Here is a 17132-nt window from a genome sequence, read left to right as displayed (position 1 = left end):
GATGTAGTTCATTTACACTAGTTTTTTTAAAAATATTTTGGTCGCTTTTTGTACTTTTAAGCAGTATAGAAATGAAATAAATGTTAAGTACATCTAAGGATGCCGTAATTACATGCACGTAGACACACACACTTTGCAAGACATTTTGCTGAAACCCACAACTGCTTCTGAAAACTGTAGTTCCCATCTAGTTGGCTACTATAGGGCACAAGATACTGGACTAAACAGGCCTTTAATCTGATCTAGTGGGGCTCTTTTTATAGTCTCATGAGAAGGAAAAATTAGCTTGATACAAAAATATGTCTTCAGCAAGAACAGAAACAGGAGTTTTAGGTATTATTTGGATTCAACTATATCTGACTAGCTTTTATGATAATACGGAGTTCTTGATCTCATAATGCTGACTGCCATATTTGTTGAGACAGCTTAGGTATTTGATAGGGGAGAGAGGAATACAGGGGGAAATCACAATGCCTGTTACACCTTCATGCAGTTTTCACCATCTGTCTCAAGTCCTATAAAGGGGAAGCGAAAATAACATCAATGCAGGATGGCGATGAAGCAACAGCGAAGCAAAATTTCGTGTTGGAATGCAGTCCATTTGCCATTCCCACTGAGGATTATATTTTTGCAGTATTTTGAAACAACATTGTGGTGATAAAATTACCTATAATTTTACAGTAAAAATGGAAGAACATGGCACTGTTTTTAATTTGTGAATCATATCTGCAGGTTACGTTGACTAAAAACAGAACATTAATGCCCAGGTCTTGTTTTGTTTTAAATATTCATTTTGTGCTACTACCCTGTATTTTTACTTTGTGAACCGCCCTGATATCTTCAGATGAAGGGCGGTATATAAACTTAACAAATAATAATAACTAAAACATTATTCTAATCTTGTGTGACTATTGTTAAGTAAGTGACGGTCACTTTTTATCATGGCTAGTTAGAATGCTCTGATGACATAGGGCTCTAGTTGCTTGCGACGTGGGGAAAGTTTGGTAATGTTCAAATGTCCAGTTCTTCTAACTTCACACCTGGGCTAAGTTCCAGGGCTCTTGAAGGGCTTGGCCCAAGCAGCATGGTTCAGTGGTTTCACTCCAAAGACTTTGAGAAACAAATTGTCACCCACAACTTTAATTAGAATGAAATGATGCAGCAGGAAGGGTTGTGGGAAAGAGACCTTTTATTAAACACACTGCAAGGCCTGCACTAAACATTGGGCCATTAGTGTCAGCTACCTAGAACCTAGAAGCTTGGCTTCCTACCCTCTCCCCCCACCCCTCCCAACCCTCTAGGAACATGATCAGCTGTGTCAAATCCCAGACCCAAAGCTCATTTCATGCAGTTTCAGCTCATTATGTTATCTAGAACACATCTCAACATCTTATTTAAACATTTATTTCCTGTATTTTTAATTTGCAATCTCTGCTTGGGTGGGAGAATTCAGTTAGTTCACTATCCAATACAAGTTTTTAAACACCAAATTGCATAGTGTGGTGTTTCATATATGCTGTACTCATATATCTTTTATGTTCACATTTTCTCTAGAGAGCGCTATAAGCATAAAGGCTCAAATAGAATTATCAGGCTTTAATGAAACTCCATGGTTACTCTGTGTTATAAGAAAAATACCTGCTCATTTTCCCTTATGGGGTATGCAAGAGCCTGTATAGAGTCTTTACGTAGGTTCCCTATCAGAAGGAGAAAATAACAGAGGCCAACCAGAGAATATTGAGAAGCAAAGCAGCTAATAAGCCTGATATTTATTGTTTACTGTTGCAAGAGGATCCCCAACTCACCCCACGAAGAGAGGGAGGAGAGGAACCCTGAACAATGGTGTGCAAGCCCTTATATAGACTTTTGAAATTGGCCACCCTGTAGCTGAAGACCACCCCCCAAAACTTCATACATACATCACAGAAGGAGGTGGTCTCCAACAGAAATACATCACAGGAGGAGGTCTACCACAGAAATCCTGTTTGTCAGGATACCTGAGAATGGTCACTGATTGCTCCACCTGGGCAGCCTGGCCATTCCTTTTGAGATGCTAAATACTTACTGGTAGTTCCGGAATCCAGGTCACAGGCTCACCCTATTCATACACAAATACACCCTTAAGACAGGATTTGAGCAAAGGGACCATGGGGAGGCTTACCCATTTCCATCCTCACTGCAGAGAATATTTGAAGTCATAGGAAGAGTCAAAATGGGTTGAGGATTGCACTCCTGTACTAATTCAGGCACTTGGTTCATATACTTATGTATGCGTTTGCCTTGTAAATTTATGAACATATGATTTATATATATGAGACCTTAGAATTCCTATAACACTCTATGTTCTAGAAAAATCAGAAAAACAGGACATATGCACTTCTCACCATCATAATGTACCTGAAATCAGTTAAAGGATTTCTAGCCTACCAGAAAGCTAAAATTTAACACAGACAGAGAGACCACAAGACAACCCAGTTAATGGGAAGAACTGGACAGTTGTGCATTTGTCCTCAAAATGGGGAACTGATTAAGGCTATCCAGAGATCTGAAATTTGACACTTTCATTGTGCAAGATGCAGTAGAAAAACAGATCATTTCTGCATGTCACAGTCAAATCACGGAGCACAATCACGGAGCATAATAGAGGCCAGAGTTTCAAAATGTGCTGCATGTACAACAGAAAATTGGAGTGTGTGGATTCCAATGGCAACTCAGATTTGGGGAAACAATCAACAAGAGCAAATGCCAATTTTTAGAGAATTCAAGCTTTATTTAAGTATTTTATATAAATGTATAGAAACCTTACATTAAACCCCAATACATCTACTCTATATCTTGCAGCTCTTCCTTTCCTACTCTTGTCAATATGTTTTTAAGAATTAAACAAGACAGCAGAATGCAGGTAGGGTCGGTCTGTAGCGCAGGACAACACCTCCCCCTGGAGAAGATAAAAAGACCTTGAAGACACTGCCTGTCTGCAGAAGGGAAACTCATCTTTTTGATGAATGGCACCCACCCCATCTGGCAAATCAGAGATTCCATTTACTTCTACAACCGTCCATCCCATGAATAGCCATGAATTTCCATCTTTCAGCATGCAATAAACATCATGAAGGGGCCACAGCTTAGTGGAAGAACACATGTTCTAGAAGGTTGACAGGTCCAATTAAAAGTATCAGGTAACCAGTGATGGCTAAGACTTCTACCTGAGAGCCCAGACAACCACTGCTGGTCAGAGTAGACAGTCTTGGGCTTAGATGGATGAAAAACTCTGACATGGTATAATACAGTTCCCTATGCTCCCATCTACAGGCCACAAGCAATGAGCTGTAGCAATGAGCTGTACCAGATGTTCCAGACACAAATGCAAGAGGAAGAAAAACATGGCACAGCACTAAACAGGATATTTTCTTTTCTTAGGATGCTTTCTAATCTATTATTATTCTAATAATAAGCATTCTAATCATCTATTCTTATTCTTAAAATAATACTCTGATCTAATACTGGCAGCACATGTCTTTCATGGAAGCTACTTGCGGTGAAGTATTTCCTCTCTCCTACATAAATCCTCTAGAAATAGAAAGAGCTGATTAAAACTAACTGGCACTGATTTATTTTTGAACATTATACTCATTTCCAATTTACAAAATAAAACCAAAAAAAAAAGGAAGATGAAATATGTTAGTCGTTGCTCAATGTGCATAAGGTATTAAATATTAGCTGATTCCAGTAATTCATCAAAAGCTTTTGAGCACAGCAGAAACATGTTTTTAATTTGAGAACAATAATACTTTTTAACTGTAAAAACCACATTATGAGCCACAACAAGATGGGTTGTAGTTGCACATGATTTATGGTGGGAGTATATCCTATGGAGCAATTCTGAATAATGATGATAATAGCTATTCCCAAAGCTGGTGTGTGACTATGTAACAGTCATCACCATTCCATCCTACCACCTTCACAATTTAATCACAATGCGCTCTGATTGCTCTAATGTTTTGTACTAGCTTGAGTCAGAGCTGCTTCACTGAAAATGTACTACTCAACTTTCCAGGAACGGGATTGCATTTAACTGTCATGTTCCCAAAGCTAGACTATTATTTACCAAGCAAATATATGTGATCACACATTCAATCACATGACAGACACTGGTAAACAGTTGGATTAGTTTCCACCACAAATGGGAACATATAAAGAACATTCCTAAAATCTCTGTAATCTTCAGTTTCTTTCCAGCTTCCTTATCTCTGTTCAAATTTGCCATTTTCACCTAAGTAAAGGTTCAGCATGAGCTGAATGTTTCTCAGAATTCTATCAGCTGCCTTTGCACATTGCTAAATACACACTCAAAATTTAAGAGCCAGAAGGGTGCTTCTTGGTAGTACAAATGACTCAGGTTTACAATACAAGGAAACAACCTGGCTACAGTTTGTTCGTTACTAACACTGGAAGTTTGCTACAGAGTAAATCAGTAATTTCAGCATTGGAGACCACCACAGTACCTCCTGCAGCAACACAACTTGTACTGCACACATTTCACAGGCACTTTTTCTTAATTTGTATAAGCATGCAAATATCAAGGGAAGTAGTATACAGAGCTGACCACAAGAACTATCAGTTCAATGCAGGCAACAAAGGGATTTTAAAAAATAGGCAAATTGGGCATCTTGGATAAATATCCTGAAAGTTCACAGATTTCTATAAGGCAGTTTTTTAAAAATAAAATTGTCATAGTTTAATTCACAAACAGATGGACTTATCTGTGTGTAGGGTATCCACATATCTCTTTTTTGGGGGGGGGTGCTATTTCATTTTCAAAATAGGAGCTGCAAAATGTTGCCATATGTTCTTGACCACCTTGAAGAGTGCTCCTGCTCATGGGACAGAAGCCTTGTAGCACTGCTCAAGACCTTCAAGAGAGAGGGCAGTTCAGGAAAAGGGCCAAAAGGACGGAAGGCAAAATGAATAATTAAAGTAGGCGCTGCTTCCTGGAAAACTGGAGGGGGGGGGCAGGGAGAGATCTCACATAAAAAAACCCTACAACTCACATGAGGGAGAGGAACAACTCTATATTAAACTGTCCTAAAAGCTTGCAAACTAATATCCAAACTAACACAAGGCCGGGGGTGTAGGGAGGAGGAGGAAAAATAAGAGTGGAATAAAAACATATTGATAGAAGTACTAAGTTATTAATACTGAAACTGTCCTGCTCTGTAGGCTCCCCACTCTCATGTTTTCAAATCAGTAAAGTTAGGTTTAATTAAAATGTATTAGGCTGTTATGAATTTGGAGGTGCCAGACCCATTCTAACACCTGGACCCAGCAAATGTTAAAATATAAGCCAGGCTGGCTTCCTGTGTTCAGGTCACTGCCTGGGTGAAGGGCCATTAAGAAAACTAAGGCAAGGTGAAGAGCCGTTAAGAGAGGGGGCTTTGTCCCAGATGGAAAATGGATGGGGCCCCTCCTCCAGCTTGCAGATTGTGAGAAAGACAAAAGGCAGGGTTTAGAGTTGAAAGTGTGTGTAATGTACCTAGAAGTAAAGCTGAAGGATGAAAAACCAGAGAGGTAGAGCATAATGTTTGATTTCTGCTTTGAATCCAAGGCTGCAGCTATGGGAGAAACAAGAGCCTTTTGGGGTATTAATGCTGTGAACCCCTCCATCATAGGCTCAGGTTGCATATATGTGTAAATAAACCTTATATCATAAAGGAGAGGAAACACAGCCCAGAATAACTAAGGAGATAGTACAATATATACTTAAGGAGATAGTAGAAGAATACTTGGCTAGTTTAGATGTATTCAAGTCTCCAGGGCCAGATGAACTGCATCCAAGAGTATTAAAAGAACTGGCAGATGTGATCTCAGAACCACTGGCAGTCATCTTTGAGAATTCCTGGAGAACAGGCGAAGTCCCGGCAGACTGGAGGAGGGCAAATGTTGTCCCTATTTTCAAAAAGGGGAAAAGAGAGGACCCAAATAATTACCGCCCAGTCAGTCTGACATCAATACCAGGGAAGATTCTGGAGCAGATCATGAAGCAAACAGTCTGTGAGCACCTAGAAAGGAATGCTGTGATCACCAATAGTCAGCATGGATTTCTGAAAAATAAGTCATGTCAGACTAACCTGATCTCGTTTTTTGACAGAATTACAAGCCTGGTAGATGAAGGGAACGCAGTGGATGTAGCCTACCTTGATTTCAGCAAGGCATTTGACAAGGCATTTTGAGGACAGGATCACACTTCAAAACGACCTTGACAGATTAGAGAACTGGGCCAAAACAAACAAGATGAATTTTAACAGGGAGAAATGTAAAGTATTGCACTTGGGCAAAAAAAAGGAGAGGCACAAATACAAGATGGGGGACACCTGGCTTGAGAGCAGTACATGTGAAAAGGATCTAGGAGTCTTGGTTGACCACAAACTTGACATGAACCAACAGTGTGACGCGGCAGCTAAAAAAGCCAATGCAATTCTGGGCTGCATCAATAGGAGTATAGCATCTAGATCAAGGGAAGTAATAGTGCCACTGTATTCTGCTCTGGTCAGACCTCACCTGGAGTACTGTGTCCAGTTCTGGGCACCACAGTTCAAGAAGGACACTGACAAACTGGAACGTGTCCAGAGGAGGGCAACCAAAATGGTCAAAGGCCTGGAAACGATGCCTTATGAGGAACGGCTAAGGGAGCTGGGCATGTTTAGCCTGGAGGTTAAGGGGTGATATGCTAGCCATGTTCAAATATATAAAAGGATGTCACATAGAGGAGGGAGAAAGGTTGTTTTCTGCTGCTCCAGAGAAGCGGACACGGAGCAATGGATCCAAACTACAAGAAAGAAGATTCCACCTAAACATTAGGAAGAACTTCCTGACAGTAAGAGCTGTTCGACAGTGGAATTTGCTGCCAAGGAGTGTGGTGGAGTCTCCTTCTTTGGAGGTCTTCAAGCAGAGGCTTGACAACCATATGTCAGGAGTGCTCTGATGGTGTTTCCTGCTTGGCAGGGGGTTGGACTCAATGGCCCTTGTGGTCTCTTCCAACTCTATGATTCTATGATTCATAAAGACATCACAGTCTCTGCTGTGCCTCATTTCCAAAAGGAAACCTGGACCCTAAGTGAGCTCCTGGAATGGAATCTCACACTGCTTGAAGATTAGGTTGCTGTGCAACAATATATATCTGAATTTCCCCCAACAACATTCCTCTTTGGAGGTGGAGGAGGGTCGTGCATTCCCCCTCTCATCCTATCTTTACTCAAAACTGTACATTTCTCATTCCTACCAGGCTAGCACCCAGCATCTCCTCTTATGGAACACACAGTTTCAAATTCCCAATCCCCAAGGGTAGTGAGAAACTATTTCCATTGAAGTAAAGGCTCTAACAAACAGGCAGTTAAGGAGTACTGGCATAAGGGCCAAACAATGTATGGGATTGTAGCACTAATTGTGTAAAAGACAGCTGAGAGACTGATACACTATTTCAGCAAAAAGGAGCTATGGGCAGTGAACTGCTGTATCAGCCAATTCTAGAGTCACTTTCTCTCTTTCATGCAGTTGTAATTGGGATTTTCTTTTAAATCCTGTCATGGGGACTTGTAAGACAGGTATACAGTCAGCCTGAGAAATGAGGTCTTAACACCTCACAGTCTGTCTTTCAGGAAACAAGGAGATAAACCAAAAGAAAAGTGGGTGATTTTGCTTTCTGCAATTGTTTCATGTTTGTTCCCCAACAGAGAGTATAATTTTGTGTGGGCTGCAATGTCATTCCCATATATGTGTCCGTTCCAGCTACATATAATTACAGTACGATCGTTTTGTTGGCACCATTTGTCTCTCAGAACTAATGTTACTACTTAAAAGTCTGAATATGTGTTCATATAGAACAGATAGTTGCTTTGATGCAACAAATAACTGGCGCTGTCAGCCCCTGTAAGAAAACAGACTTACATGAAAAAGACACTTTTCTCGATGCCCTACTCTGACTCTCCAGGAGGCATCAATTATTTCTTGGTGGAGGATGATCCTTGTACACAGAATTGCATGTGCCCCCTAGTACTCCACTGGAGTCTTACATAGGTCTAATTACCATGATCTTTTATTATCTATAATTCTGAAAGAGCTATAGCAGCAATTCTCTCTAGGACAGCAAATGCGGTGAGTTGATCAGTCAAACAATGTCATCCAACTGATTAATTGACATTAGGTGACTGCATCATGTGACAGCAACTCTGCCCAAGATATGCCAGCACACGGAATTTAGGAATTAGGAGCTGAAACACTTATTATCAGAAAGCTTTTGTCTTCTTCACTTGGGATTAGAAGAACTATTCTTTGCTGAGGATGACTAGCCAAATCAAAGATTCTCCTGCATCTACAGTGGTACCTCAGTTTAAGAACAGTTCTGTTTACAAACGATTCGGTTTACGAACTCCGCACAACAGGTAGTGTCCCGGTTTGAGAACTTTATCTCAGTCTAAGAACGGAATCCGAACGGTGGAAGGGCACCAGCGGTGGGAGGCCTCATTAGGGAAAGCATGCCTCGGTTTAAAAATGGTTTTGGTTTAAGAACAGACTTCCGGAACAGATTAAGTTCGTAAACTGAGGTACCACTGTATATGGCATATCATTTTCATTATGCACCAGTAGTGGACAACTGCTCCCCTAACCTCCAGTTGACTGTATCACCGTTGGCGTCTCCTTACCTTCTTGATACCATGTACCCCAGCCTTGAGCATGCTAGGGTGGAACAGCATTGTAAAGTTCTTCTCATTAACAAGCCCTAACAAGAGGAGCAGGAGAAAGAAGTGAAGTGCTTCCTGGCAGTGCTTAATTAAATTCTACAGTGGGATAGCTCCAGATGCAGTAACTCAGGGGATCTCCATGAATTTGTCAGTGGGGCCAACCTGATGCCTATGGGAAGACCAGATGAAGAATGTGAATACAATAGCACTCTCTCCACTTACGATTGCTTGGTATCTTGCAGGGTAACCAAGACTCTCTCTATGGGATTGGGAAAGAGCTGGTGGGCTAGCTGCTTCACTCATGGACTGGTGTTTTGGTGGCCCTAGTCTTGGCTTTGCCTTTTGGTCTCAGAAAAGCTCTGCAGTGAGGCCAAATAAGGAAAATCAACTTTTAATATTCTAAAGCTAGTTGCATTGTTATTTCAATATGCTTCGAGCAGGAAATGCATGCTGGTTATATTTCTCAGGTGGCTATAGAACTAAAAATAAGTTTGTGTCAATTGCTGCTGAAACACGTGTATTAAATTCAATTTAATTTGCGCACATTTTGCAGGGAAATGTTTGCATTTGCGGTTGCTGAAGAAATATAGTATCATTCAGGGACTTGACTTAGCAAAAAAGTCCAAGACTTTGTACTAAAAATACTTTTCCCCTTCAGAAGTGCAAAGTCCATCCAAGATTTTCTACTAAATAAAGAGAAGTTTCGGAATTATTTGTTGTTGTTTAGTCGTTTAGTCATGTCCGACTCTTCGTGACCCCATGGACCAGAGCACGCCAGGCACTTCTGTCTTCCACTGCCTCCTGCAGTTTGGTCAGACTCATGTTTGTAGCTTCAAGAACACTGTCCAGCCATCTTGTCCTCTGTCGTCCCCTTCTCCTTGTGCCCTCCATCTTTCCCAACATCAGGGTCTTTTCCAGGGAGTCTTCTCTTCTCATGAGGTGGCCAAAATATTGGAGCCTCAGCTTCACGATCTGTCCTTCCAGTGAGCACTCAGGGCTGATTTCCTTCAGAATGGATAGGTTTGATCTTCTTGCAGTCCATGGGACTCTCAAGAGTCTCCTCCAGCACCATAATTCAAAAGCATCAATTCTTCAGCGATCAGCCTTCTTTATGTTCCAGCTCTCACTTCCATACATCACTACTGGGAAAACCATGACATTAACTATACGGACCTTTGTTGGCAAGGTGATGTCTCTGCTTTTTAAGATGCTATCTAGGTTTTATAGCACATAGAAAAAGCAGCTCCAAATGGTTTAAGGGGCATAAACAGTAGTTATGCATCAAAAGCAAAAGTGACTAACTTGAACTATAATCCATCCATTTTCTATTATAGCCTGGTCGTCTGGCCCTGCTAGCAGAGTTACCACTGTGCCATGGCTTTGACGCTACACTGTAGTAGGGTTTTCCCAGCAGGAAAGTCAAATGCGAAACAATAGGAGTAGAAACAAGATAGAATGTAACAGTGCATACCACTATGCTTGCAGGAACCATCGATCATGGAACAGTCTTCCACCCATCATGTTGCCACTAGCCAACGATCTCCTATATTATCCAAGGCACCAGTAAAGGCAGATCAACAACAGAATGTCTCCATGACATCACTCTACCTAGTATGCATCCTCCCCAGACAGAGACAAGAAGAAAGCCACAGGCCCAAGAAGAATGGAAATTACAACAGCAAACTCTCTGCAGGCAACTCTGCCGCAACTGAACCAATCCAGTTCCAACTCTGCTACCTTGCCCCCCCCCAACACAAAACAACAACTGGTAGGCAGCAGTGACTCCCCTGTCAGGAAAGCACCTCCACCCCACAAAGGTGCTAGTTAATCAAATAGAAGAAAATAATCTACACCTTAAATGGCTGCTTGGGCGACTGGGTGAAATTGTGAGCCCCATAATTGTGTCCTCTGAAGACACAGTTGAAACAGTTTGGAATGTAGAAGGATGAATCCTAATTCTCTCCTTCTACTAGGAAGGAGGATACACAAAAATATTTACAAAGATTAAAGATTTGCAATTTGTTCAGGGAGACAAATGAGCACAACAGGAAAACCTAGGTAACTGTGAACTTAATTTGGTTTGTGCAAGAGCAAGCATGTAGCAACCAAGAGAACAAAACAAAAGCCTCCAAAACTCCATAAACAGGGAGTAAATGTTTATTCACATTTCTGCCTAACATTTCCTCATTCAAGGGAAACAATGGGGGAAACATATCACTGGTCTATCAGAAGGAAGGAAGGAAGGAAGGAAGGAAGGAAGGAAGGAAGGAAGGAAAAGAAAGAAAGAAAGAAAGAAAGAAAGAAAGAAAGAAAGAAAGAAAGAAGGGATGGGAGGAATGGGGAGTGGACTATGAAAGAGAAACAGGATTTTTCAGAAGAAATTAAAATTTGAATATTGGCTCTGATTTCAGTAGAAATCAGGACAAGCAAGTCACAACTGATTTTTTAAAAGAAAGGTCTTAAATTCTGTTCACATATCCAGCTGGGCAGGTGTTTGAGATTTATAGGCAGTTTTCACAATTCCCATTTGTCCAAATTAAAAGCAGCAGGCATTTAATCCATAGAGAGATACATAAAAATCTGACCTTGAAGTATAGCAGCTTCCCAATTATGGAGAGTTATACAGCTTTATTTAACTTTGAATATGTTAATTAAGGTTCTGTACTACTAGCCAGATCTAAACCAATGCATCTGTAGTAATAGAAAGAAAACACACCAAATTAATTGAGGCTGCTTTTGTTAAAAAAAATAATCTTTATAAAGAAAAACAAATGCGCTCTCAACCATTTTTCTAAGAATTGGGATTATGTTCCCAAAGCTATAATTAAAACATTCAGGATATGCTTTCTCGGGATTGACACTGGCAGCGAAGGGGGTGGAAATTGGTACCAGACAAAGCATTGGAACTTACAGTTCCCATATTGTAAGGCAAAATATTTAATCAAGCTTTTCCATTACAAAAGGATGTTAAGAATATAAAAAAGCATGGCCATTGATAATGTATTAAAGCATGCAGCTATAACCAAAAGATATCCCTACTGCAAAACAGGTCTGACAAATGTCTGGCTAGCAGAAAATGAGAGGCAGTAGCACCATACTTTTAAATCAGTATGAAATAAATATAATATATATATATATATTATATAAATGTAATGGGTTTCTCCTTGGCTTTACATATGTCTTTCATCTCTAATCCTCCTAGTTTCACTTAGGCTGACTTGGGAGTTTTGCACATTACTGGCTTTTTGGTTCTGTTCACATGCCACAGTCCATCACCAGTGATCTGAAACTATTGCTCTACACTTACAGAGCAATCCTAAGCACACTTACCAGTACTCAGAAATAAGTCCCACTGAGCTCGGCAAGGTTTACTCCCTAGTAGGTGTGTTTTAGGCTGCAGCCTTAATTTTCCATGAAACATACTACATTGTCATTAAAATACACTTAATAAGAATTTATTAAACAGAATACTATACAATATTCACCTTTAGATATCACATGCAACCTTCTTATCTTATGTATATGATTAATTTCAAAAGAGAACAGCATAAAGTGGACCATCCATTATTTTCTTTATGTAGCAGGACAGTATTGACTCCCTATTTCTTTAAAATGAGAGGGTGCTGGCCTTTTTGGAAAACATTTCCACAAGTAGTTAAAACATTGCCCAGGTAGACAATTCTATACTTCAGCAGACATAAATATGATGCCTACAAGGTAAAAAATACAAAAATGTGAAATAGGATGAAAACAGTAAGTCATGTCAATGTTATTCAAATTCTTGTTTTCACCAAGGTGTTTTTATTTACTAGCAGAAAGTTACCATTCATGCTGATTATATTCATGCACTTTGCTAAAAGAAGCTAAAAACTAGGCAAACCATTTACCTTCACCATTAGTATGCCATGTGTATAAGATAAACCTTAAATATAAATATAAGGGAAAGAAAGAAAAAATCAAAATAAATTTATCAGACAGCTCACCTTTAATTTTTCACAGAAGCATTCATACTTGCCTTTAAACAAAGTAGCAAAAAAAAGCACCCCACGCCACAACCCAGAAAATAATAAGTAATTAAGCAAAATGTACCCGGAACTGACATCTCTGCTTGTCCACTGCAATAAGACACTAAATGGAAGTTTGCAAATAGTTTGGTTGATTTCCACACCACTAGTACTTTGTGGACACAAGTTTAATTTGGCAAAGTTTAGAACACACAGCAGCCAAAAATCCCAAATAAATCTCCATCTACACATTTAAAGAGCAAGCTCAACTATCCTAACAAGATAAAAAAAGTTCAAAACATAATTTTTCATCAAACACAGGAAACATTTTCCCCAATCTATCATTATAATTAGAAAAGTTCCTATCTTGATGTCAATATTTGTGATTATTACCATTCCTTGTCAGATTTACTCAGCTTTACAACCAACGTCTTATCTGCAGTGCAGAACAGTCTGGATCTGACAAACCACAATTATGCACTATACATAAAAATTAAGCCCAGCATAGACACTAATAATAATAATTGTTAGTCGCTTTGCTCACAAAAGTGATCCAAAGTAACTTGTGTGCTACATGAATGAAACTTAGCCTTCTTCATTCCTATCTCCTTGGCTTGTTCAGATATACTATTGTTGTTGTTGTTGTTAAAACTATAGTTAAAACTAAATGCAGTTCCCAAACAGCAATGGTTTAGCGTTATGTCAAAACCAGTTCATAATGTTTCCTGAATTCTGAACCATGCTAAAGAGAGCATAAGAAGCCCACAGGCTTATACACTCATTTACTCCTCCCTCTTGAGCAAGTTCTCCTGCTTTTTATCAATAACTTTGGTCAGGGCCTTCCCACAGACTTTTGCTATCTAAGGTGGAGAAGCAAATAACATCCCATCTCCATTTCAAGGATCATCATGGGTTTTCAACATGGCTCCTGTGGGCATATAAGTGCCCTCAGAGTGCCTCCTGTCCCTTCCCCTCTCTCCCTTCCCCTGCTGAAAAAAGCATTCTACTTTAGCCAATACAATAGGTTGTGGCATATGCTTGGTTTTGGCAGGGTGGGTGGGGTGAGACAGACAGACAGACAGACAGACAGACAGGTGCCCACAACAGATTATCCAGTTGGCAAATAAGCCCATGGGTCTAGAAAGGTTGATGACCTAAGGCTCAGGATCGCAATACCTCAAGGACCACCTCTCTCCATATAAACCAGGCATGGGGGCCTAATCCGGCCCATGTTGCAGTTTATTTCCTGGGGTAAAATCCTAAAAAAACCTCAACAACGTCAACCCTAAAAAAGGTTAACAACTTTGGTCGGACCTCAAGGCCCTTCACTTCATCAAACCTGGCCCTCTTTGACACCACTGATATAAACCAACCCAGCCTCCCCCACAAGATGTCCAAAGGGTGGCAACACAAGAACAGGACTCTTCTGCAGTGGCCCCGTTTGAGGAATTCTATTCCCAGGGAGGTTCAACTGGTGCCTTCATTATACACCTTTAGGTGCCTAGCAAAAATGCTCCTCTTCAACCAGGCCTTGGCTGATTAATATCCGATTCCTTTTTAAATGTGTTGTGGGATGGGGGATTATTGGTTTCCTTTTGTTCTTATTTTCATTATGTATTTAGTGTTTCTTATTTTGAATTTTTATGTTGTGAACCTCCATGAAATCTATGGATGAAGGGCAGCATACAAATTTAAGAAGTAATAAGAATATTTATTTTATTTATTTCATACAAATTATACACTGCTTGATTGTAATAAAACCTCAGAGTGGTTTACATTAAAACATACTAGAAGTTAAAATACTACAACAGATGAAAATTCATACCAGCATTTCATACCAGCCAGGGCAGGACACTCCGCGGGGCCTCTGAAGAGTCTGCCTGCTTCCTCCTACTCTGCCGCCCTACAGCTGAGGGGGCAGTGGCGGGCAGACCATTTGGGGCAGTGCGGAGCCTGTGAGCGTCCAAGCCACGGTGTCACTCCCAGGAGAGATGCATGACTCGGGCACGCTGCAGGCCCCACAGTGAGTGTGGCCTGGCATTTTGTAAACCCCCCCCCCCAGTGGTGACACCCAGGGTGACCCGCTCCCACTGCACCTCCTTCCTCCATCCCTGCTCCATTGCTCACCCCATTCCACTTGAAACAAGAGTCCCACTTCACTTAGTGAGAGGGCTGACTGTGATCACACACGGGTCCGGGTTAGGTGTGACCGACAGGGCCATTTATCCAAGGAAATCCAAACCTCCCAAGGTGTTAAACAAGGCTGCGTCCTTGCGCCTACTTTATTCAACTTCTGTATTAACTCCTTAGTAGGAAACATGTTTATTGTAATGCTGAACAATTAACAATTAACTATAGCAAATCCAAAGTCATGGTGTTCTCTAAAAAAAGAATGAGACACAAATGGAGAATTGATAATTGACCTATTGAACAGGCATCATCTTTTAAATACCTGGGTATAACATCCCAGGAAAAGGGCTCGCGATCATGGTGCGATGCAACATCTCCACAGAGTTTAAGACTTAAGGTGATTTGAAACCAGGGTATGAAGCTACTTTACAAACCACAGATAAAGCTAACCATGGTTAGTTAGCATTACCCTAAGAACAGACATGTCACCACATCACAATTAACTCTAAAGAGACAATTTGTGCAGGGCTGAGGAGGAAGGAAAACGCAAAGCCTACAAGACACTTCCGATAAAACAACCGTGGCTAAGAGAGTGTGAAGGAATGGAATGTTTTCAGCCATTTTTGTATTATGGGGAGTTGCAGAACTGCAGCTTTCTGTTTTAGAGGCTGTTCTCAGAAGGAGGTTCGGAAGGTCAAACAGGAGATTTAAACGTTCCACCCAGCAAACTGAAGCCTAAAGGGGAAACAAAGCCAAAGATCTAAAAGGAAGAAAGAAGAAACACAACCAATTTGTGGAATTCAGAAACCGAAACGGAACTCTAGTGCCCTTCTTACCGGGTAAGAGGTTGAGAGGGGGAGTAGAAATAATGCATGTAAATACAGATGTTGGAGTCAGAGCTGAGGAAGAACAAGTTGAAATCAGAAGGGGGGAAAAGCCAAGAATGAAAGGGCTGCAGTCAGGGCCAGATTTAGGTTTGATGAGGCCCTAAGCTATTGAAGGTAATGGGCGCCTTTATATGTCCAGCTGTCCTTTGTCAAGAACAAATTGTCGGTGTTTTTTGTGTGTTGAATATATGCTATATGGCAGTTTATGGACCTAGTATGTATCTAAAGCCATTGGCACATAGCAAAATATGTATTTTATCAAAGTAATTGTTGAACTGAAATACAATTATGAAGAAGTATATTAATAGTGAAATACAATTAAGAAGAAGTACATTAATAGTGAAATAATTATTAATACATACTGTTGCTGCATGTAGGTTTTATTTTATTTGTTTTTTTATCTTATATTTTGGAAATGTACATCGTTTTTTTCCTCCTTTAAATTTTTTGGGGGGGCCCAAGAGAGTGGGGACCTAAGCTATAGCTTGTTTAGATTATACATAAATCCATCGCTGGCTGCAGTGGATCCAAAGCTGAACGAGGAGAAATGGAAAACATCTAGATTAGATTTAAATGAATGTGGGGGTTTTTTCTGCTATTTTTCATTTGCTTTTATGGTTAACTGTTCAAACTGCCTGCCTATTTATTTATTTATTTATTTATTATCACCTTAAAAAAATAACTTTATTAAAAAAAACTGATTAGTAAACTGCTGTCCTATAAAATTTTATAGTAAAAGCTAATCGTTTTGGTTTAACCTTTGCAGGAGGCCTAGTTAAACACCCACACTATCCAGTACAGAAATTCTAGATCAGCAAGTAAAGTTCCAGAAGTTAAAGGGCCTCCTTAGCGGAGACAGCCAGAGAATAATGATATCCACTTGCTGGCAGTGGTGATTAGCTGGTCTGAATCCTTCCCCTCCTTCTCTACAGCCCTTGTGGTCACAGAGATCATGAGATGATACATTTGCACTAGACAATAGAAACGTTTCTGATCTTAAATTCTGATATTTGATTATACCAACTACGTCAAAAGGATTTCCAGATGTGAAACACAATATTGGAAATGCAAACAAAACCAACACAACCATCTCTGCACTATGAATGCAAAACCAGCAGGCTGGAGAACGAGCACATCAATTAAAAATCAATTCTCTCCCGCTTTTTATTCTGCAATAGCAGTGTTGACACATGTGCAGGAATAGTGCCAGAGAACCTCAAAGGCATATTTCATGATGTGCAAAAACGCTTTTGGGACGAAATCAAGAAACCTCAAAGGGGGTTTCTAAGAAATTGTCAGGAGACACATTTCAGCTATAATGGCAACTTCCAACACTTCCTTGAGATGTTTATGAAGTGTTTCTTACAGAAGCG

At 40.3% G+C, this 17132-nt stretch overlaps 1 protein-coding gene and 1 long non-coding RNA gene across 7 annotated transcripts in view; one reads left to right on the top strand and one right to left on the bottom strand.

Annotated features, from left to right (window-relative positions):
* CEP128 (centrosomal protein 128) overlaps positions 1 to 17132 on the bottom strand; it is a 205401-nt gene that overhangs the window by 72481 nt on the left and 115788 nt on the right. The gene's annotated exons all lie outside the window — the stretch shown is intronic.
* The window catches only part of LOC308459262, a 40755-nt gene continuing 39051 nt past the window's right edge, over positions 15429 to 17132 (top strand). Inside the window, exon 1 of the long non-coding RNA XR_013977949.1 lies at positions 15429 to 15711. This is a non-coding gene — a long non-coding RNA (uncharacterized lncRNA). The remainder of the gene's footprint in view (positions 15712 to 17132) is intronic.

The sequence above is a fragment of the Podarcis pityusensis genome (genome assembly GCF_964106645.2).
Source record: "Podarcis pityusensis genome assembly, chromosome: 1".
NCBI lineage: Eukaryota > Metazoa > Chordata > Lepidosauria > Squamata > Lacertidae > Podarcis > Podarcis pityusensis.
This window is presented reverse-complemented; position numbering and strand designations above follow the sequence as displayed.